The sequence below is a fragment of the Callithrix jacchus genome, chromosome 10 (genome assembly GCF_049354715.1).
Source record: "Callithrix jacchus isolate 240 chromosome 10, calJac240_pri, whole genome shotgun sequence".
Taxonomy (NCBI): Eukaryota; Metazoa; Chordata; class Mammalia; order Primates; family Cebidae; genus Callithrix; species Callithrix jacchus.
In genome coordinates, this window is record NC_133511.1 from 108,270,240 (window position 1) to 108,293,712 (window position 23,473).

The 23,473-nt window shown below is 39.8% G+C and overlaps 1 long non-coding RNA gene across 1 annotated transcript in view; it reads left to right on the forward strand.

Moving 5' to 3' along the window:
• Positions 1-19,042, forward strand: part of LOC118145490 (uncharacterized) — a 58,994-nt gene extending 39,952 nt beyond the window's left edge. The window contains exons 2-4 of the long non-coding RNA XR_004730626.3: positions 2,098-2,303; positions 16,304-16,557; positions 16,985-19,042. This is a non-coding gene — a long non-coding RNA (uncharacterized LOC118145490). The remainder of the gene's footprint in view (positions 1-2,097; positions 2,304-16,303; positions 16,558-16,984) is intronic.
• The last annotated feature ends 4,431 nt before the right edge of the window (positions 19,043-23,473 follow it).

Consider the following 23,473-nt stretch of genomic DNA (forward strand, 5'->3'; position numbering starts at 1 on the left):
TCATCTGATTCACAGGAGCAGCTATGATGTATGTAACTGATTTCAACTCACAATAACAATAATAATAATAAAGAGATGTGTTAGGAAAAGAAAAGTAGAGTCTGACCTGATGCCTTTATTTGATAAAATCACCAAGGAGTTGCAAGATCATCCAGACCCAATTCTGGGTCAAGAGAGAAGAGATTGTCAGTCCAGCCACAGTCTACATCTGCAAGTTTTTAAAAGACACGGACACTGGCCAACCTTTTAATATTGTATATTCTTCAATTTAGCATTCAGTTTTAATATACGTAATTTTCAAACTGCACCCTTTCAAGATTGGCAGAGAAGCTTTTTTTCTGAATCTCTCCACCCACCTCATGTCCCCCACTTTGTCAGTGCATTTCCCCTGGGTTTGTGCGATGTCTACCATTCCAATCCTACGTGAGTTTTTAAAAGATGATTTCCATCTTGTAGCTATGTCATGAAATCATAAAGATGAGGAGAGGAGGGGATAATCGCCCTGCTTCTTCCAGGAAAAAGTAAGTGCATTCCTACAAAATGATGGTGGCAGTGACTCAGCAGTCAAAGACCATTATCATATTAAGAATTCTACTGTAGCAGAGAAAGAACTGGCTCTGGAGTCAGGCTGACCTTAGTTCCCATTCTGGTTTAGGGACAGTGACCCTGTGCTCTTCTAAGTAAGTTAATTAACTGCTAAGAGCCTTAGTTACCTCATAAGTGAAACAAGGACCACCAAACTCAGCTTGAAGGGTCACAGTGAGAATTGTTTATTTTTGTATTCATGCATTTAATGTGCCTAGGCAGTGCCTATCTCCTAGGAGGCCCTTATTAACAGAAGATTAACTCTTCAGTCCCACAGTATAATTTTAAAGCATTGCCATTTTAATATTTACTACATTTTGGGTCCTGTAGGAAGCTGCTTCCAAAAAGGAGAAGAGAAGATTTATAATCTGAATTGATTAGAGTTTCATAAAGCACAATGAAGCATGCAACAGGCTCTCTTAAAAAAAAACGTAAATAAGGCACCATGCATGCATTATGCTGCCAACTCTCGATTATTCACGTAAGGAAGGAAAGCAAATGGGGGAAGTTGAAAAAAGTAAGTAATCAGAAAAAGAAAGCAACTCTTAGATTTGTCTTGACATTTGCATTGAACTCAGATGTATGTGATGTGACATTCAGGGAAAGATTTTTAAGGTGTTTTCCATAAGAAATCCTGACTTCGGACAATCGGCGTAGTCACAGCACTTTCCTACATCTTCTCCCACGCAGGCACTAGGCAGCTCCTCAAGCAGGCTGATCCAAAAAAAAAAAAAGCAGTGTGAGCCTACATTTCACTCACTCAAACCTCCCCAGCCATAGAGATAGCTCCATTCCTTGGGTAATAGCTGCATGTACAGTAAGTACAAATGGAATGAATATGAAAATACCAGCAGAGCAAGTGATTAGGAAACCCCATAGAGAAAGCAAAACAAATGTAATTAGATAATAGAGATGTGGGTGTGCTGTCCTTTGGCAATAGTTTTTAATATTAGTTTGGGGCTAACAGAAAACCTAGCAGCAGAGGTGATGTTAGTGTGAGGTGGGAACTAAAGAGAACACCGTAAGAACACACCCCCAGCAAGCACTTGTGTTGAGCTTGGCATTGGTAATTAGAGGCAAAGAAGGCACTTCAGTCCCATAGAGACTGTTAAACTATAGGCCTACCTTTTGAAACTCCTTAAAAATGCAGTCTAGTGTTTTCCTCAGTCATTTAGATAATAAGCCTCCATTGGCTTAAAAAGCTATCCCAAGTGAGCAAAAGTCTCTTCCAGGCCAAAAACAAAAAACACCTACATATATAGCCATCACTGTTTCAAAAACAAAAATGGTCTCATTCATGCCCCTCCTGGTATTTAAATCACTAACGATGTGACTATGTAGATTCTCTCACAAAGAGTTGGGGTTTATTTCTTCAACCCTCCAATCAGGATGGGCCTTGGGGCTTGCTTGCTTAACAGAATGTGGCAATAGAGGATGTGTGTGAGTTTCTGAGCATGGGCCTTAAGAAACCTTGCAACTTCCACATCTGCACTCCCTCAAAATCTTGCCCAGTGGCCATAGGAACAAGTCTGGGCTCACCAGGTGTTGGATGACTCTTCATATGGAACAGAGATAAGCTATCTCCACTGAAGCCAACCAAACCACCCAGCTGCAAAACTGCCTGGCAGAAGACTGAAGATGAATAAATAAATCCAGTGCAGACTAGAAGAGCCAATTAGCTGAACCCAGCTCACGTTTCTAACCAACAGAATTATAAGGTAAATAAATGGTTACTTCTTAAGCCACTATGTTTTAGAGTTATGTGTTAAACAGCAGATCTAACTAATACATCATTCCAAGAAGAGATGTTTGAAAAACAAGTTTCAACATGTAACATGGATGATCCTGGGTGTGGGAGAAGGATTTCTGGGTGAAGGATGATTACTAAGATTAGAGCAAAGAAATTCTGAAGGTGGGGTGAGGCTCATCCCCTCATGAGCCTCTACATAGCATTTAACTTCAGCATGTAATAATCTGCAGAAGGGGCTTAATTTCTGTGGTTCCCTTACGTTTGTTAAACAGCTACAGTGAACAACTTACTGTGATATTCCCAAGAGATAAAGGCCAAATTCTGTGATCTCCAGCAAAATAGTTTCTTACAGTTCAACAATGCCTCACATGCTTCAGAACTTGCCCAAAGACAAACCTGACTGAAGGCCTCTGAGTCTCTCATATTGAGACTACTTTCCCCATTTCTTAGATTTAATGGCCACAATTTCTGGGAAATATCTGGGGGCTTAGAATTGCCTTTGGGAATGGGCCTAAGACTCAACTGCATTCACCTTTACTTGTATCTTCTTCTATGGATTCCCCCGAGAGAAGGAAATTTAGTTTGACAACAGCAGTGCTTCACAAGGCCATTTGTTAAAGCAATTTATTTCAGTCGTTTAAGTTACAATTTAAAAAGAACCATCATAAGCCTTCACAACCTTTCATAGGCGACAGACCACACAAATTACAGCACATTGTCCCTGTTCCTTTAAAAATCAAATTACTCTGGACCCACAGACAATGCTGGGTTTAATGTTCAGTCACAGGACTTGGGCAAAAACTGGACCAGCTGACGTCTGCAAAGTAGGCACCAGTTAGGCTGGGAGGAGAGAGAAAAAATTCCCTTAGGTTTAGAAGTCCTGTTTGTGAGGGAAAGAAAGGAAAGTTTGGGGTCAAGTTTTAAATGTACCAAGTGCTCAAGAGGAGCTGCTTAGGAAGAAGAAAAGACACAGGAACGTGTAGGATGAGGCATAATTATTGTAACAAAAGTCAGCTCAGACAGAAGCTCTGGGTTGACCTTTACTCCTCGATAAGATTAATAAGAGAGAAGAAAAAATGTGTAGCTAGAGGAAGAGGCAACACTCGTACTCTTTTAGTCCTCAATAAAGGATGCTATATTCCCTTACTCTTATCGATGGCAGTGTTTAGGGCTTTGCCCTTCTATCTGATGCTTACTTTTCAAGGGCAACAGACTGACAAAAGCTGCCATTTCCAAGTGTACCTGTAACCACCCAGCCCACTCTAATCCTGTCCCTTCTAGGACGGGAAGAGCTGGGGCTAATGGCTCTTGTATAAAAGCAGTTTGATGGAAAGAAAGAAAACGAGGGAGCTCTGCAGTCCATGTCAGGCTCTCTGAGACAGGAGGACAATGAGCATTTGACCTTTCGGGTGGGTGGCTGCCTCACCGTTCATGTCTCATCTGAGCACCGGGTCTCACCTGCTCTCTCAGAGTCAATGTATCATGAGAGCTCTCTGTCCAGGCAGACAGAATAAAAATAGTCATCTCTTCTGACAGTATTCTTCACTCCCTTGTGCTCTTCTTTCAGTGCCACTTCTTTCTCCCTGCCTCTGGTCCTCTTGTGCTTGAGATTTTAATTCTTAGGGACTGAATGGAGAAATTGCTATTTTATGGAAATACACACACACACACACACACACACACAGCAATAAAACACATGCCACATGCCATGGCCAGTCAGTTCTGTTGGTTAGCTTAGCTCTACAGTTATATACCAGGAAAAATGAAGCAAACGGATGAAGGGTGATTCCCCAGACAGGCAGCAAAATACCATCATCCCAACATCTACCTTGTAAGTGTTAAGGTAGGAGGCTCACTACTGATCCAACCCAACAATGATAAAATTAAGCAACCAACATGGCAGGTCAAGAGTCCCATTATCTTAAACAAAGAACAGCTCACTACAAAGCATCATATTTCTTTTCCCCATTTAGAAATCATATGCTTCTCCACCCAGGAGGAAATTGTGAGACTTGGCCCAGTTGGAACGCTGGTTTCCTTCTTCACATCACTTTCTAAAAATCACCTTTAGAAGCCTTGAGAACATGTCACTCCAAAGAGCAGACCTTCAAAATAGCCAAAGAGGTACTGACCTCACAAGTTTTTCTGAAGCCAACATAAAAGAAAACAGGTGTCCTTAGAGACATTCCCTCGGCAATAATATTAAAGAAACTGCCTCAGCTCCTCCTTCCGAAGTAAGCCGCATGGGCATGGCAACTGAACTCAATACCTAGGTGTGCAGATGTGGATGTGTATTTGAGATGAAACGCTGCCAATATGACAGATCTTTGTTCAAAAGTGCACAGCTGTATGTCCATTGACTACTTATCAAACTTTCCTCATGGTGATGTCACATCGAAAAAGTCAGCAGCAATTTTCTTAGGTACTACTCCGTGGTTGTTGTATACTGCCCTCCCAGCTACCATCTCATTATGTAAAAGCTCCCATTATGTAGCACTTACTGTATACCTGGTACTGCAAAAAAGACTTTACTTACAGTGTCTCATTTAATTCACAAGTATGTATGTTTGTATATAGCATATATAATTATCCACTTTTTACAGATCATAAAAGAGCTTAGAGAAGATGAGTGGCTTGTCTAAGGTTATTAAAAAAAAAAACCATAGCTCAGGACTCAAAACTTTGTCTAACTGGTGCCAGAGCCCAAGTTCTTAATGACTATCCTCGATCATCCTTTAGTTAACTCTTTCACCTGATGACGGAATCTACCATATCCTGGAAGTCTTCCTGAATCATTGCCTGCTTCTATTTGGAGTGATTATTTTCATCCAAGGCAATCAAGATAGAATCAACTGCCAAAATGTACAACTTCTTCCTGCTCAAGGTCCCATGAACTATTCTGACCACAAAGTCTGGAAACAGTTTTCAAATGTATTCCACCATATGCTGCCAACCGGCACTTCAGTTAGCTTGTGGGTCATTCAGTGGTCAGGGGTGCCGGTCTGCAGTTAATCACCTCTGGATCAGAATAGCAACTCCATTATTTACTACCAGCGTGGCTTTGGGCAAGTTCCTTTACCTCCCATATTTCAGATTCCTCATATGTAAAAGCAGGAAAAAAATCCCGTTGTCCCACTTCTTATATGACAGCTTGGATAAACAGTACAGATGAAGTGTTAGTTGGCATAGCACCTGACACTCTGTTAAAGGCTTAGCAGATGGAACTCAGGTATGTCGATGTTGGGGATATGGGTTACCATTTTTACACAGAGCAAATCATATGTGCAGGGAAAAAAAACAGTATGTTTTATTGGATATTAAATAGGCTCACCTCAGGTGACCCCATGCCATTGGCGACTGGGGGATAGCAGAGTGGAGGAGACTTTGTCCTCTCTGCTCTCTCCCCTCTAATCTCTACAAGAAACGCTTCTCCTTCCTCTTCCTGCTGGTAAGAATTACCTGCACCTCATACCATCTTTCATCCCTATTTGTGAATGTTGCCATTCTGGACAGCACATGCCTCATGGCTTAGCCAAAATGACAGGCGGGGTGTAGGAAGAGAAGTTGATTTATTAACAAGGCCTCAAGTTCAAAGAATGCTTCATAAATAATCTCTTCCATTTAAGAAATTTAATATTTAAAAAGCAATGAGATCCATTTCACATGTACCAGATTTGCAAAATCAGAAAGTCTGGGTAACACTGACCTTATGGAGGATGTGGGGAAATAGAACATCCTTTACATAGCTGAAAAAAAAGTAAAAATTGGTTATAATCACCTTGAAGAACAATCCTCATTATATGACTCTTTTTTAAAATAAATTTGATTGGGGCTGGGCACGGTGGCTTATGCCTATAATCCCAGCACTTTGAGAGGCCCATGCAGGCAGATTGCTGGAGCCCAGGAGTTCAAGGCCAACCTGGGTAACATGGCAAAGCCCTGTCCTGACCAAAACAAACAAACAAACAAAATTTAGCCAGACATGGTGGCATGCACCTATAGTCTCAGAAGACTATACTCGGAAGGCTAAGGTAAGAGGATCACCTGATCTCAGGAGGTTGAGGATACAGTGAGCTGAGATTGCACCACTGCACTCTAGCCTGGGTGACAGAGTAAGACCCTATATCCAAATAAATAAATAAATGTTATTGTGTATATTTAAGATATATCACATGATATCTCTTATAGGATACATACATGTAGTAAATGGCCATGATGATGAAACAAATTGACATTTCTATGATTTCAGTTACCCATTTTTCTGCCCTGTAGCAAGAAGAACTACAATCTTCTCATTTAGCAAAAGTCCTAATACAGTACACTATTAATAACTATCTTCCTCACTTTGTATGTTTGATCTGCAAACTGGTTTATCATACATATCTGCTGCTTTGTATACTTTGACCTTCTCCATCCTCTTTCCTCTCCCACTCTGACCCTGGCAGCCACTGTTGCATGCTCTATATATTTGACCCTTTCTTAAAGATTCCATGTATAAGTGAGATCATGCAATATATTTCTTTCTGTATTTAGGTTATTTCACTTAACATAATGTCACCCAGGTCCATCCATGTCATGGAAAATGGCAGGATTCATTCAAATGAATAAGGAAACTGTGGCATATATACAGCATGTGATTTTTTTTTTTTTAACTGGTGGCAGTTTTCTTTTTCTTTCCAACATTTATTTTAGGTTTGTGGGTATATGTGCAGTTTTGTTACATGGGTAAATCATGTGTCATGGGGTTTAGTGTACAGATTATTTCATCACCCACATAATGAGCATAATAATAGGTGGCCGGGCGTGGTGGCTCATGCCTGTAATGCCAGCACTTTGGGGAGCTGATGTGGGCAGATCACGAGGTCAGGAATTCGAGACCAGCCTGGCCAACATAATGAAACTCTGTCTCTACTAAAAATACAAAAATTAGCTGGACATGGTGGTGCCTGCCTGTGATCCCAGCTACTCAAGAGGCTGAGGCAGGAGAATCGCTAGAATCCGGGAGTCAGAGCTTGCAGTGAACCAATATCACACCACTGCACAACAGCCTGGGCTACAAGAGTGAAACTCCGTCTCCAAATACATAATAAATAAAAATAATAACCAATAGGTAGTTTTTCAATCCTCAACCTCTACCATCAAGTAGGCCACAGTTTCTATTGCCCCCTTCTTTGTGTCCATGTGTACTCACTGTTTATCGCCCATTTATAAGTGAGAACATGTGATATTTGGTTTTCTGTTCCTGCGCTAATTCACTTAGGATAATGGCCTCCAGTTCTGCTATGTTGCTGCAAGGGACATGATTTTATTCTTTTTTATGGTTGTGTAGTATCCCATCGTGTATATGTACCACATTTTCTTTATTTAGTCTTCCATTGATGGACATCTACGTTGGTTCCACATCTTTGCTATCTTGAACGGTACTGTACTGTGCATATGCCTGCATGTGTCTTCAAGGCAGAACAGTTTCTTTTCCTTTGGGTATATACCCAGCAATGAGATTGTTAGGTCGAATGGCAGTTCTATTTTAAGTTGTTTTGAGAAATCTCCAAACTGCATTCCACAATGGCTGAACTCATTTGCATTCTCACCAGCAGTGTCTAAGTGTTCCCTTTTCTCCACAGCCTTGCCAGCATATGTTATTTTTTTACTGTCGGACCTGGACAGTCTTGCCTGTGGGACAGGGTCAGTCTGATCTGAGTGCCCCCCAGTCTGCTGGCCTCTCCTAGAATCCCTGCCTGACCATGCCCACTTATGTAATGTGATTCTGATTCACCTCTTCCCCTCCTCTATTCGAGAATTACTGCTCTTCAATACTTAGAACATACCTGGAGGTGTTCTATTCCACAATTCTTATCTATTAATATTATACTTAATCTTTTCCATTTAGTTCATTAGAAGTTTGATGTTTAATTTTTTAACATAAGAATGATTTACCTTTTTAGAAATAACTTCTAACACATATGAGAATTCAAACTACATGAACTAATTTCTTAACATAATGCCTATATTTTCTCATATAGTTCATCATACTTTCACCTATAAGAAACTCCTTATATTTGAGAAAGTTTGCAAATAACCCTCCTCCCTAGTTCTTTGTTAGATGTTAATGTTATAGGCAAAGTGATACCTTCGATATAGTCATGACTTGCTGTATTTTGTAAAACAGAGCTGATGAAGTGATATTCCAGCAGAAGAAACAGTCTTTTACCATCCTTTTCCAGGCTCAAGGAAACTAGGCAGTAATCATTCAATACAAAATGACAAATGATCAATACCAAATACCTTTTGTCTCCCAGGCAGTATAACAATGTTTAAGAGAGTGAGTTCTGGACTCAGGCTGCCTGTGTTCAAATGCTGACTATGCTGCTTACTAACTGTGTGACCTTAAGTACGTTGCTTAATCTCTCTGTGCTTCCATTTCTCAAAATGGAGATACTCATGATACCTGCCTCACAGGATCCTTATCACAATTAATCAAGATAACCTGGAAAGCACTGACTGGCTCTTATTTATTGAGTCAGTCAGTGGCTGACTCTCAATAAATGGCAGCTATTTATATTATCATAATTTCTTCCTGCCGTTTTTTCCAGCAAAGGGGCTGCTTATAAAACAGGCTAGCCTCACATACAACCATTTGTGGAAGGCAGTGTGGTGATTCCTCAAGGATCTAGAAATAGAAATACCATTTGACCCAATCCCATTACTGGGCATATACCCAAAGGATTATAAATCATTCTATTATAAAGACACATGCACACGTATATTTATTGCAGCACTGTTTACAAAAGCAAAGCTCTGGAGCCAACCTAAATGCACATCAAAGATAGACTGGATAAAGAAAATGTGGCACATATGCACCATGGAATACTACGCAGCCATAAAAAAAATGAATTCACATCATTTGCAGGGACATTAATGAATCTGGAAACCATCATTCTCAGCAAATTGTCACAAGAACAGAAAACCAAACACCACATGTTCTCACTCATAAGTGGGTGTTGAACAATGAGAACACATGGACACAGGGAGGGGAACATCACACACTGGGGTCTGTTGTAGGCTGAGGGGTTAGGGGAGGGATAGTGGGGGGTGGGAGATTAGGGAGAGAGAACACTGGAAGAAATACCTAATGTAGGTGACAGGCGGATGGAGGCAGCAAACCACCATGGCATGTGTATACCTATGTAATAATTCTGCAAGATCTGTACATGTACCCCAGAACTTAAAGTATAATAAATATATATATATTTTTTTAAATCTATAGAAGTGAAATAGCTCAACACTTGCTTAAGAAAGATTTCAGGAAACATAGGACTGCAAATAAAATGGGCACATACAGTCATTGAATGATGAATCTACACTTACCAGGTAGTTCAATATACTGATAATTGAAGTCCAGTAAAGGCAAGATTCTAGAATACTGTTCCAGTTTGCACAATCCTAGGGAAGTGTTCCAGGACTCTAAATGCAGTCAGAGTAGAATGAACACTGAACTAAGAACTCAAGAACCAATATTCTTTTTCCTATATTACCATTAACTTCTGTATAACCTTGATTAAACCACCTTACCTTTTGGAATCTGAGACTAGGACAGAGGAATCCTAATAATTCATGTATCACATACAAGGTTGTTGTGCACATAAAAGAGCATTGTGTGCAAAAGCTAAGAATATTATAAAATACTAAGCAAGTTTGAGTTACTCATTATTATTATGCTTAGAATCTTTCTTTGCCTGAGTTGCCCCCTAAAAATGAACCTGATGCAAACGTTTAAAAGTGTGCATAATTTATCTGTAAACATTCCTGAAAGCAGGAAGAAGTAAAGGACAAGGGAAATGAAATAGGAAAGAAAGGAAGGTCAATGCAAGGATGTGCTACTGAGATGATCACTACTAGGGAGTACTGGTTCCTTGATTTTCCAGAACCTTCCTGGACACCTACTATAGTGCCTCTCTGAGCCATCCACTAGGGAAATAAAGAAGGAGCACTTTATTTCTCAGTCTCTCTCTCCCATGGTCATGGGTGGTACCATGGGGCTTTGGCTCTTTTGCATTTGGGGGTTGTGGCTATTTCCATAGGGGGCCAACATCATGAGGTCAGATAGGTCCATGGCAAGAAGTGAGAGAGGAGCATTTGGATTGCCCCTACTTGAAGCTGGTCTAAGCCTCAAATTGCCAAAGTGGCTGGAATAAAGGGCCTGATATCATTTGAAGTGGTTAGTACACAAAGGATGTCCAGCAGAGCCCTACTGAGAGATCATAACCTCTATTATCCCTTTCTTGAGGTAACAAAGGCAAGCATGGAGTTATTACGATTTGAAGGACAGAGTTCCAAATTATTTTTATTTCTTGTCTTGCAATCAAACAGATGGTAACCTATATCTTATTTTCTCCAGCACATCTCAAATGCAGAAAAACACAAATCTTTTTTACCAAACCTCTGTTTGGTAAATCTTACTCCTTCCTCTTCTCACTGCCTTACCCTAAAGCTACAAGATATAGCTTTAATGAAAAATCCACAATTCAAAGATTTTTCAAGAGAGCTCAAGCTGGCTCTGTGTATGTATGGAATGACATTTAAAAGAATACATAACTGGAAGGCTGATGGCTGCATGGGCACAATCTCTTGTCTTCTCAACTGCAGAGGGAAGGTAATTCCACCATTTTGAACTGCCACACTGATACAGTCAGTCCTGATCTGTAATCAGATAAGCAATGTACAAATTAGCCTTTGGATGGCTTTCTTGGCCACATTTGAGGAGGAAAAAGCTCAATGGACACTGTTTCACAAAGGAAAAAGAAATGCCAAATGCCTTTGGTGTCAGACACACGAGGATTTCATTCCTTGCTGTGGCACATGTGGTTGAGTGATCTTAAACCCTCTAAACTACACTTTCTCATCTGTAAAAAGAGAGCATTTGAAAACCATGTCACAGAGTCATCAAGAAGATTCAAAATTAGAGATGATATATTCATTCCCACCTAAAAGGATGCCTAGAAAATAGGAGGCATTCAATAAATAACTGCTATTATCATTATCACCATCATCATCATCAATAACACTGTGTTATTAACCTATAAATCTGTGATGCTTCTTACAGAAAATGCAAGCTAATGTTTTCAGCTCAAAATTTGAAAGAAGTGACAAGTCAGAGAGAAAAGTCAGATCCACCAGAGATCCTCAACCTCAGTACCACTGTCTTATATCTGTTAAAGTAGAGTTTTTTCACCAACATCTGAACTCCTTTTCTGTAATTGAGGAATCTACAACTATATGAGAGAGGGTAGATCTATCCTCCAGCTTTAGAAACTAATGATTTTAGGCTTAGCCAATCAGATCCTTCTAACTAGGACTTTGAAGCTGGTGTGAGTAGCAGCAGAATTACCTTCTTCGAATGCCCAGTGGTGATAGTGGAAAGATCAGCATCCAGTGTCCAGCAGTGGCCAAGGGACAGGCCAAAGGATAGTGCAAGGGACAGCATTCAGTGTCCAAAGGAAGTGACCAGGTGCCCAGGGTTGCAGCAGCACATCCTTGATGGACTTTTCATGTGACATGACCTTGGCTATGATTCTAGCTATGCATTTTCCCTTGACTCCCAACTACTTTTTAAAACTTGTTGATCCAGGCTTTTCATCAGTTTTGTGAGCCATTTGATATCTTCCCAATATTTTTCTGTTTAAGTTAGCCAGAGTTTGTTTTCTCTTGCTTGCAACTAAAAACCGTAGCTGGTCAATGGCTAACTGAAGCAGAAAGAGGATTTACTGTGAGGATAGGAGGTGGCTCACAGAATCAAGGGAACAGCTAAGAACCAGATTCAGAAGGTCCAGGAGCCAGGGACTCCAGAGGAGCTGATGAAAAGCTCTGGTAGGGCAGAGCTGCAAAGGTAAATGAGCTAACACCTGGATTGTCTACCTTTGCTTAAAAACTCAAATTCACCAAAGAGGGTTCAATGGGCCAATGCCTACCACTTAGCCAAGGGTCATAGGCACTTTGATGGAAAATCATGTCAAAGCAGCATAAATGACAAGGAACTAATGCCCTAAAAGAAAGCAAGCATTATCAAGGAGGTAAAAATAGATGCAGAGTAACAAATAAGTATTTTTTTAATCCAGCAAATATTGATTCAGGTATGTCTACCATAGGTTGAGGAGAGGAAAATGGGTCCATTCCCCCTCTAAACAGTATACCCCATGATTCTTCCCCACTTTCTCTTTATACCTCTTTCTTCATTCCCATCTCCTCCCTCCATACCCTCCCATCCTTCAAATCCAGCCATGTTCCACATCACCCATGAAGTCCTCCCAATGCATCTCCACTTCATCCATCCCTGCCCTTCCTCTGAATTTGGAAAGTATATTATCTACAAAATAGTATAGGTTTTCTCCTGTAAGATTTTTGTCTTTTCTTTTCATATCAACTGTAAATTCCTTCAAGGAAAGGTAACTCCATGTATCCCCCACAGCACATAGAAATGTTTCCTGAAGGAGAGAGATCCAGGATGGTCAATTAGTGGCAGCTCAGGATTGCAGCTCCCAGTGAAGGCTCAGAGAGTGAGTGGACGCCACACTCCCAGATGCATTTTTGTTGCCCACAGACCAGAAGATTCACAGCAGAGGAGCCCCATGGTTCGCCAGTGTGACTCTTTTGGCTGACGTGGCTATTTTGCTGGCACTCTGGCACAGCAGTTCTCAGTGCAGAGTATACAGGACTGGGTGCCCTTTTAGTTGGCGTTTGGAGCTCCAGGAAGGCAGAGTCACCCATTCAGCTGATTGAAAAGGGGACTGAAACAGGGACCCAGACCAGGCGATTCTCGGACAAAAAGGCACCAAGAGTCTCAACACCACTGTTTCAGCCAGCGCAGTGGGTCACCACAAGGGAAATTACACAGATTCCACCACCCTTTTAGCAGGTGACCAGAACACCTGGGAGAGAATCGACCATTCAACAAGAAAAAAAAAAGGCTCTGAGACAGGGAGCCAGGTGATCAGGCTCAGCTTGTCCCACCCTCACAAAAAAAACAGCAATTGGAAACACTGAGAACTGAGAGTTTCACAGCAAGCACAGCTGAACCCAGGAAGGCCCAGCTCTGTGGGGGAGGGGCATCTGCCAAAGGAAAACTAAGAAACGGAAAACACTTCATCACCAACAAGCTGGACGTCCACTCAGAGACCCAATCAGAAAGTCAGCAATTACAAAGATGACAGGTGGTTAAATCCACAAAGATGGGAAGAGACCAGTGCGGAAGAGCTGAGGACACCCAAAATCATAATGCCTCTCCTCCTACAGGGGATCACAGCTCCTCATCAGCAAGGGAACAAGGCCTGATGGAGAATGAGTGTGACAAATTGACAGAATTGGGCTTCAGAAGGTGGGTAATAAGAAACTTCTGTGAGCTAAAAGAACATGTTCTAACCCAATGCAAAGAAACTAAGAACCTTGAAAAAAGGTTTGACAAAATGCTAATGAGAATAGACAATTTAGAGAGGAATATAAGTGAATTAATGGAGCTGAAAAACACAATATGAGAACTTCGTGAAGTATGCACAAGTTTTAACAGTCGAATTGATCAAGCAGAAGAAAGGATATCAGAGGTCGAAGACCAACTCAATGAAATAAAATGAGAAGACAAGATTTTAGAAAAAAGGGTAAAAAGGAATGAGCAAAGTCTCCAAGAAATATGGGACTATGTAAAAAGATCTAATCTACGTTTGATAGGTGTACCTGAATGTGACAAAGAGAATGAATCCAAGCTGGAAAATATTCTTCAGGATATTATCCAGGAAAACTTTCCCAACCTAGCAAGACAGGACAACACTCAACTCCAGGTAATATAGAGAACACCACAAAGATATTCCTCAAGAAGAGCAACCCCAAGGCACATAATTGTTAAATTCACCAGGGTTGAAATGAAAGAGAAAATACTAATGGCAGCCAGAGAGAAAGGTCAGGTTACCCACAAAGGGAAGCCTATCAGACTTACAGCAGATCTCTCAGCAGAAACACTACAAGCCAGAGGAGAGTGGGGGCCAATATTCAACATCCTTAAAGAAAATAATTTTCAGCCCAGAATTTCATATCCAGCCAAACTAAGCTTCATAAATGAAGGGGAAAAAAAATTATTTGTGAACAAACAAGTACTCAGAGACTTCATCACCACCAGGCCTGCTTTACAAGAGCTTCTGAAAGAAACACTACACATAGAAAGGAACAACAGTATCAGTCATTCCAAAAACATACCAAAAGGTAAAGAGCATCACCATTATGAAGTATCTACATCTATCAATGGGCAAAACAGCCAGCTAGCATTAAATAGCAGTATTAAACTCAAATATATCAATATTATCCTAAATTTAAATGAATCAAAAGACACAGACAGGCAAATTGGATAAAAAGCCCAAAACCGATCGATGTGCTGCATCCAGACCCATCTCACATGCAAGGATACACAAAGACTCAAAACAAAGGGAAGGAGGAAGATTTACCAACCAAATGGAGAGGGAAAAAAAAACAGGCATTGCAATTCTCATCTCTGATAAAATAGACTTTAAAGCAACAAAGACCAAAAGAGACAAAGAAGGACATTACATAATGGTAAAAGGATCAATGCAACAAGAAGAGCTAACAATCCTAAATATATTTGTACCCAATACAAGAACACCCAGATACAGAAGACAAGTTCTTAATGATTTATAAAGAGACTTAGACTCCCACACAATAATAGTGGGAGACTTTAACATCACATTGTCAATATTAGATCAACCAGACAGAAAATTAACAAGGATATCAGGACTTGTTAAACTCACATTTATATAACTCTCCACCCCAAATCCACAAAACATACATTCTTCTCAGAATCACATCACACCTATTCTAGAAGTGACCACATAATTGGAAGTAAATGACCCCTCAGCAATCGCATAGCATTTCACAGGTTTAAATGAAATATCGGTTGGCTGCTTGTTATTTTCCTCCCTTATTCCTTCCTGTCCCCATTGTTAACCACAATTATTGGCATAAAAGAGGTTTTTAATACCTATTTTTAGACTGCATTCTAGTCTGGGCAATAGAGCAAGATTTCCGTTCTCTCACCCTCTTTCTCTTCCTCTTTCTTTCTTTCATTTTTTTCTCAAAAAAAAAAAAGAAATGTTTCCTGAATATCAATCATTTACAAACTACATTTATGAATTTCTACCATAGTTCAGTCTCATCTCTACAATTTTTCTTTTTTTTGAGATGGAGTTTCGCTCTTACCCAGACTGGAGTACAATGGCACCATCTCGGCTCACTGCAACCTCCGCCTCCTGGGTTCAGGCAATTCTCCTGCCTCAGCCTCCTGAGTAGCTGGGACTACAAGTATGCACCAACAGGCCCAGCTAATTTTTGTGTTTTTGGTAGAGACGGGGTTTCACCTTGTTGACCAGGATGGTCTCGATCTGTTGACCTCGTGATCCACCCGCCTCAGCCTCCCAAAGTGCTGGGATTATAGGCATGAGCCACCGTGGCCGGCTCGATTTTTCTTTAAACTTACCCTTTTTTCATTATGTATTTTAGCTGCATTCTAAGAAATTACCATCGCAAAATAAATTACAAGTTTAATATAGTTATACATTTTTCCAATATCATCTATGCCCTGTTAATAAATAATGTTCAACCTTGAGATATGTTGAGAGAGAGAAAGATAAAAACCATATGTCTCAAAACATTGACCAAGTACTTTGCCAAGCATACAACTTGCAAATTGGAAAATAGGTGAACAAATAAGTGAGTCAATCAATCACCCCTGAGATTGACCCACTGACTCTAATAAGAACTCAGCTGAGAGATACTGGGTCGCAGGTTGACTTCTGAAATTCCTTCTTAGCTAGTTAATTATTGCTCATTAAATGAATTGATCAATCAATCAGTCAATACCATGCCTATATCTTTTTTTTTTAATGTCTGAAAATGTCTATATTCTACCCACAGACTACACCCATGCCTATGTCTGAATCAAGCTAAAAGGAAAGATGGAACTGGCCTCTGAAATTTGTCACACAGAGAAAGTGTGTTCTGAAAGAAAGGCACATTTGTAACCCCCAGACAACAGTTTAAGAGCACGCTCTTTGGCTGCCTCTATAGTTGCATAAACATCCTTCCCCTCATGGTCCATTAGCTTCCAGGAAATGAGCGAAGGATCTGGCAACTGTCTTTCACTTGATCTTTGCTTCTCTCAAATGAAGGTAAGTGCTTTTAGGCTGAGCTCTAATGGAATTGAAATCCATCTCTGCTTTGCTGATTTTAGTTAACATCCCTTAACCCTCCCAAATCCAACCACTGCCTGAGCTCCGGGCAGAGCATGTATATGAGAGGAGGAGAGTGGCAGTAAAGAAGAAAAAGGGCATTCGGATTCATCTCTTCCCACACAATGCATTCCCTGTCTTGTATACACCAAGTCTCAGTGCTAAATTTAAATGGCCCATTCTTTTTTCTTTTGCTCACAATGTATCTTCAGTTAGAGCCAGACCCAAAAGTTCTATGTTTTAGAAGAATGGAAATATCATAACTGTTAGAATCAGAAAAACCTCAAATTTTAAAGTTCATTTTGTCATTTGCTTTTTGCAGGAACTTCAGTAAATGAACTCATATGTGCTTCAATTTTTGTTCCAGGAAAGAAGTGTCGCAAGATACAGTCAGTCACCCAGCCTCTTCCAATATGAAAACCTCATATGAAATATGGGCATTTTCCTTCTTTATTTTAGTTTTATTAATAGTGACAGAGCCCATTCAAGAGAGAAAGACAACCCACTCCTTCCCCCAAACTCTTCCCTGTCCTCTCTAGAAAGAAATAAGTATTTTCCACAAGGGGAGATGAGAAAAGCCCTGGGCTTTCTGTTGCTGTTGCATAGTGAAGGTTTCATCCCAGGTGCTGATTTAGGATGTTCACCGTTGTGCATAAAATTGGAAGACAGAGACTATGTGTGTGTTTTTAAAGTCGGAGGATGACAAGGACTTAGAGGGAGGTAAGAGAGGAAACACACTGGATCTGGCATGGTTTTCTGTAGTTTTACCTGACACTGGGCAGGTTTTCAATAAGCATTTCCTCCATTCCCACCGCACACCCAGTGAATATGCTGCAAAGGCGCAAGGGGTGTGGTCTGTGAGCCCAGGAACAACATTGAACAAAAGTGTTTGCCAGGCAACTGCCTTGCTTTTACTCAACAGAGAACTTCTCATTATGGGCACACAAGTCCTACCATCAAAACCAGTCTCTAAGTAGGAGAAACTTTGTCCATCTGGAGCAGCCCCCTTGCCTGGAGCAGCACCCAATAAGGATGATAAATGACTTTCTACAAAAATTTAACCCATTGGTGTCCAGATATCCTATGCAGGTAGGTGGCTCCCCACAAAGTCCTAACACAGGCATACCTCATTTTTTTGTGCTCCACTTTATTGTGCTTTGCAGATACTGCATTTTTTACAGATTGAATGTCTGTGGCAGTCCTGTGTCAAGCAAGTCTATTGGCAATTTTCCAACAGCCTGCACTCATTTCATACCTCTGTGTCATATTTTGGCAATTTTCATGATATTTCAAATGTTTTCATTATTATTATGTGGTTATATCTGTTATGGTGCTCTATAATCAGTCACCTTTGATTACACCCAAGAGCTCTGATGAAACTCTTGTAATTGTTTTGAGGCATCATGAACTACACCCAGGTAAGACGGCAAATGTAATCAAAAAGTGTGTGTGTTCTGACTGTTCCATCAACCAGCTGTTCCCGTTTCTCTCACTCTCCTCAGCCTCCCTATTCCTGAGATACAATGCTATTGAAGTTAGGCCAGTTACTATCCCTATGATACCCTCTAAGTGTTCGAGTGAACGGAAGAGTTGCATGTCTCTCACTTTAAATCAAAAGCTAGAAATGATTAAGCTTTAGCGATGAAGACATGTGGAAGCCAAGATTGGACAGAAGGCAGGCCTCTTGCACCAAACACTTAGCCAAGTCATGAAGGCAAAAAAAAAAAAAAAAAATTAAAAGTGCTACTCCAGTGACCACACAGAAGATAAGAAAGCAAAATCATCCTATTGCTGATATGGAGAAAGTTTTAATGGTCTGAATAGAGCAAACCACCTTCAACATTCCCCTAAGACAAAGATTAATCCAGGCCAGGTCCTAACTTTCTTCAATTCTATTAAGGCTGAGAGAGATGAGGGAGCTGCAGAAGCAAGGTTTGAACCTAGCAGAGGTTGGTTCATGAGGTTTAAGGAAAGAAGCCATTTCTCTAAAACAAAAGTGCAAGGTTCGAAGCAGCAAGTGATGATGTAGAAACTGCAGCAGGTTACGCAGAAGATCTAGCAAATATCATTGACGAAAGTGGCTCCATTAAATGACATATTTTTAGTGTAGATAAAACAGTTTTCTATCAAAACAAGATGCCATTTAGGACTTTCATAGCTAGTGAGAAGTCAATGCCTGGCTTCAAAACTTCAAAGACAGGCGGACTCTCTTGTTAGGGGCCAATGCAGCTGATGACTTTAAATTGACATCAGTGCCTATTTTTCATTCCAGCAATCCTAGAGACCTTAAGAATTATACTAAATCTACTCTGCCTGTGTTCTATAGATGCAGCAACAAAACCTGGATGACAGCACATCTGTTTATAGCATGGTTTACAAATATTTTAATCCCCCTGTTGAGACCAACTACCCAGAAAAAAAAAAAGATTTCATTCAAAATATTGCTGCTAGTTGACAATACACCTAGTCACCCAAGAGATCTGATGAAGATGTACAAGAAGATTAATGTTGCTTTCATGCCTGCTAACACAACATGCATTCTGCATGGATAAAGGAGTCATTTGGACTTTCAAGTCTTATTATTTAAGAAATACATTACATAAGGCTACATCTACTGTAGACAGTGAGTCCTCTGATAGATCTTGGCAAAGTAATTGAAAATCTTCTGGAAAGAGTTCACCATTCTAGATGCCTTAAAAACATTCACAACTTATGGTGGGAGGTCAAAATACCAACATTAACAAGAGTTTGGGAAAAGTTAATTTCAGCCTTCATAGATGACTCTGAGAGGTTCAAGATTTCAGTGGAGGAAGTAATTACAGACATAGGGGAAATATCCAGAGAACTAAAATTAGAATTGGAGCCTGAAGATATGACTGAGTTGCTGCAATCTCAGAATCCAACTTTAATGGATGAGGAGTTGCTTCTTGTGGGAGAGCAAAGAAAGTGGTTTCTCGAGATGGAAACTACTCCTGGTGAAGACGCTGTGAAGATTTTTGAAAGGACAACAAAGGATTTAGAATATTATGTAAACTTAGTCAATAAAGTATCAGCAGGGTTTGAGAGGATTGACCCCAATTTTGAAAGAAGTTCTACCTTGGGGAAAATGCTATCAAACAGCATTGCATGCCGCAGAGAAGTTCATTGTGAAAGAAAGCATCAGTTGACAGAGCAAAATTCAGTGTTGTCTTATTTTAAGAAATTGTCACAGCCACCCCAAACTTCAGCAACAACCACCCTGATCAGTCAGCAGCCATCAACATCACAGCAAAATCCTCCACCAGCAAAAAGATTTGGACTTGCTGAAGACTTAGATGATCATTAGCATTTTTTAGCAACAAAGCATTTTTTAACCTTTTATTGGCACATAATAGTTGTGCATATTTATCAGGCACATGTAATATTTTGATATATGCATACAATTGTGTAATGATCAAATCAGGGTATTTAGGATACTCATCATCTCAAATATTTAACTTGTTTTGTGTTGGGAACATTTCAGATCTTCTCGTATAGCTGTTTGGAAATATGTAATAAATTATTGCTAATCACAGTCGCCCTACTGCACCAGAACATATTACATCTATCTAACCGTATGTTTGTGTCCATTTACCAACCTTTCTTCATTCTCCATCCCCTTCCTAGCCTCTGGTAATATTGTTCTACTCTCTGCTTTCATGAGATCACCATTTTAAGCTTCCACAAATGAATAGGAACATGCAATATTTGTCTTTCTCTGTCTGGCCTATTCCATTTAACATAATGACTTCCAGTTTCATCCACGTTGCCGCAAATGATAGGATCTCATTTGTTTTATGGCTGACTAGTATCTCATTGTGTGTATATACACCTCATTTTCTTTATCCATTTATCCTTTGATGGACACTTAGATTGATTCCATATCTCGGCCATTATGAATAGTGCTGCAATAACGTGGCATTAACCTCATGTAGCATAATGTTTACTAACCATTTCCATAATTCAGGCAAGTTTTACTTCTAGAATAGTTGGCTGTAAAGTAATACCTCAAAGATGCTGTGGATACAGTTCCAGAATATTCACTCCTGCAATAACTATGGTTGGTTTTTCTCCAACCAAGTATATTGTTATCTCCAAATATAAATATTATTTCCAAGTATATTGTCGATATACTTCTATGTAGTATAGACTACATGGGGGTGGAGGGCATCTCTTTGAAAGATTGATTTATTTTCCTTTGCATAAATATTCTGTAATAGAATTGCCAGATGCCATGGTAGATCTCTCTTTTTTTTCTTTTTTAGATTTTGAGAGATCTGCATAACTTTTTGCATAATAGTTCTACTAATTTGCATCTCCACTAACAGTGTATATGAGTTCCTATTTCTCCACATCCTCATCAGTATTTGTTATTTTTGTCTTTTTGTTCTCATTGTGGCTTTGATTTTCATTCCCCTGATGATTAGTACGTTGAGTGTTTTTTTATATACCTGTTGGCCATTTGTATGTCTTATTTTGAGAACTGTCTATTCAGATCCTTTGCCCACTTTTTAATAAAAGCAAATCATTTCCTAATTAAGGTGTATGCATTGGGCTTTTTAGACAGAATGCTATTAAAAACTTGATAGACTACAGTATAGTGTAAACATAACTTTTATTTCACTGGGAAAACAAAAAAGATTGTGTGACTTGTTTCGCTGCAATATTCACTTTATTATCGTGGTCTGGGACTGAATCCACAATATCTCTGAGATATCACCGTACAGCCGACTATTCTAAAAGGAAAACTTGCCTGAGTTATGGGAATGGTTGGTAAACATTATGCTACATGAGGTTAATGTCAAGTGTCTCACAGGGTCTTTGAAGATTTAAATAAGCTAATGAATAAAGAGCACTGCATCTGTCTGCTCGTTCATCTTCTTCCTTTTACTTGCACATTGATCCTACCCTGAGTTTTGCCGTGGCCAAGGAAACTATTTAATTCAACAGACCTACACCCCAATATTAAGTGATTCCATCTATAAGTAAATCAATACATGTTTCTCTTTTAATTGCAGAAAAGCCAACCGTAGTTATCCCAGGAGTGAAACTTCAGTGTGGTTTGTTTACAAAGTTGAAAGCAAAATATGCCCAAAGCACCTTTTTTTCATCTTCCATCCTTTTATTAGGATATATTAGCAACACTTGAAACTGTGTTGACGTTAGCACTGAGAGCATATTTAAGAAGGAAAAAGGAACTATGTTTAAATATTCATTGAAATCTTCCCAACCTACCCTTGGCTTTCTTCACTTTCATGAGGTTGAGGGAAATATTGGAGTTTCAGGGATGGCTCAAACGAGAAAAGCTGCACCACAGACTCTGGAAATTTCTGAATTTAATATTTGAGGGCAATACAGAAGGTCCAGAATATGAAGTAACTCTTAAAGCAACTCAGCAAGAATCTGAATCATGGGTCACAAAGCTAGTGTCCTGGAGCAAGTCATTTAGTGGATGAGTTTCATTGGTCATCTAGCCTCTCCAGGATATAATTGCTATTCTGTATTCAGTGACCTTCATGGAGTTATAAAAGAAAATTTTTGCTTGGTGACAAGAAAGTTGATTTCCAGTTCTGATACTGGAATAAGAAAGCCATGACTTATTCAGAAAATGTAACTTGTGGATACATTAAGGAATAGGGAATGCACAGGGATAGCTGGTATCAATTGCAAACCGGAACCTCAGGTATGCTAGAAATATGATTGTAAACGTAAGTTCTGTTTCAATCCTCCATTCCAACTAGTGATAAATACTTAATTTCATAATATTTTCAGTATATTGGGTTAAGTAAAAATATATTATAAAATTAATTTCACCCATCTCTTTTTATATTTTTAATGTGCTAGAAAATTTTAAATTACATATGTGGTTCATATTATATCTCTATTGGAGAGTTCTGGTCTATGTTATTTAGAGTACTTTATTGCTGGAGTACTCAAATGAATTATTCGGTGGACTTTAAAAATTGGTGAGCTGTAAGATGTTTTAGGTAATGTCATTTTTTTAGACAGGGTCTTGCTCAGTCACCCAGGCTGTAGTGCAGTAGTTTGATCATAACTCACTAATCCTAAGCTCAAGCAATCCTCCTGCCTCAGCCTCTGCAGTAACTGGGATCACAAGCATGTACCACTACAGTCAGCTATTGTTTTAATTTTTTGTATAGATGACGTCTTACTATGTTGCCCAGGTTGGTCTGGAACTTCTGGACTCAAGTAATCCTCCTGCCTGAGCCTTCCAAAGTGCTGAGATTACAAAGTGAGCCACACTCTGGCATATGTCAGATATTAAAAAACAAAAACAGGCTAGGTGCAGTGGCTCACACCTGTAATCCCAGCACTTTGGAAGGCCAAGGCGGGTAGATCACTTGAGGCCAGGAGTTTGAGAACAGCCTGGTCAACATGGCGAAACCCTGTCTCTACTAATAATACAAAACAATTAACCAAGCATGGTGGCACACACCTGTAATCCCAGCTACTCAGGAGGCTGAGACATGAGAAACATTTGAACCTGAGAGGCGGAGGTTGCAGTGAGTTGAAACTGGTGCACTCCAGCCTGGGATACAGAGCAAGATTCTGTCTCAAAAATAAAAATACATTTAAAAACTTAATTTCAACTAGTTTGACTGTGTGCCAATACCTATCCACCTATGATACACACGTCCTCTTTTCTAGAGATTATGTGTAAATTCCAGAAGATTTTCATGGCACCAAAGCTTTGGGCAACTAGTCTTTGCTTGTCATACTTTGCATGCAAGTGTGCACGGTGACCATCCATCATTCCAGGTGATCTTCAGCCCCTAATCCAGTGGGTCCTTGCTAGGTTATAACCATTTGATGGCTT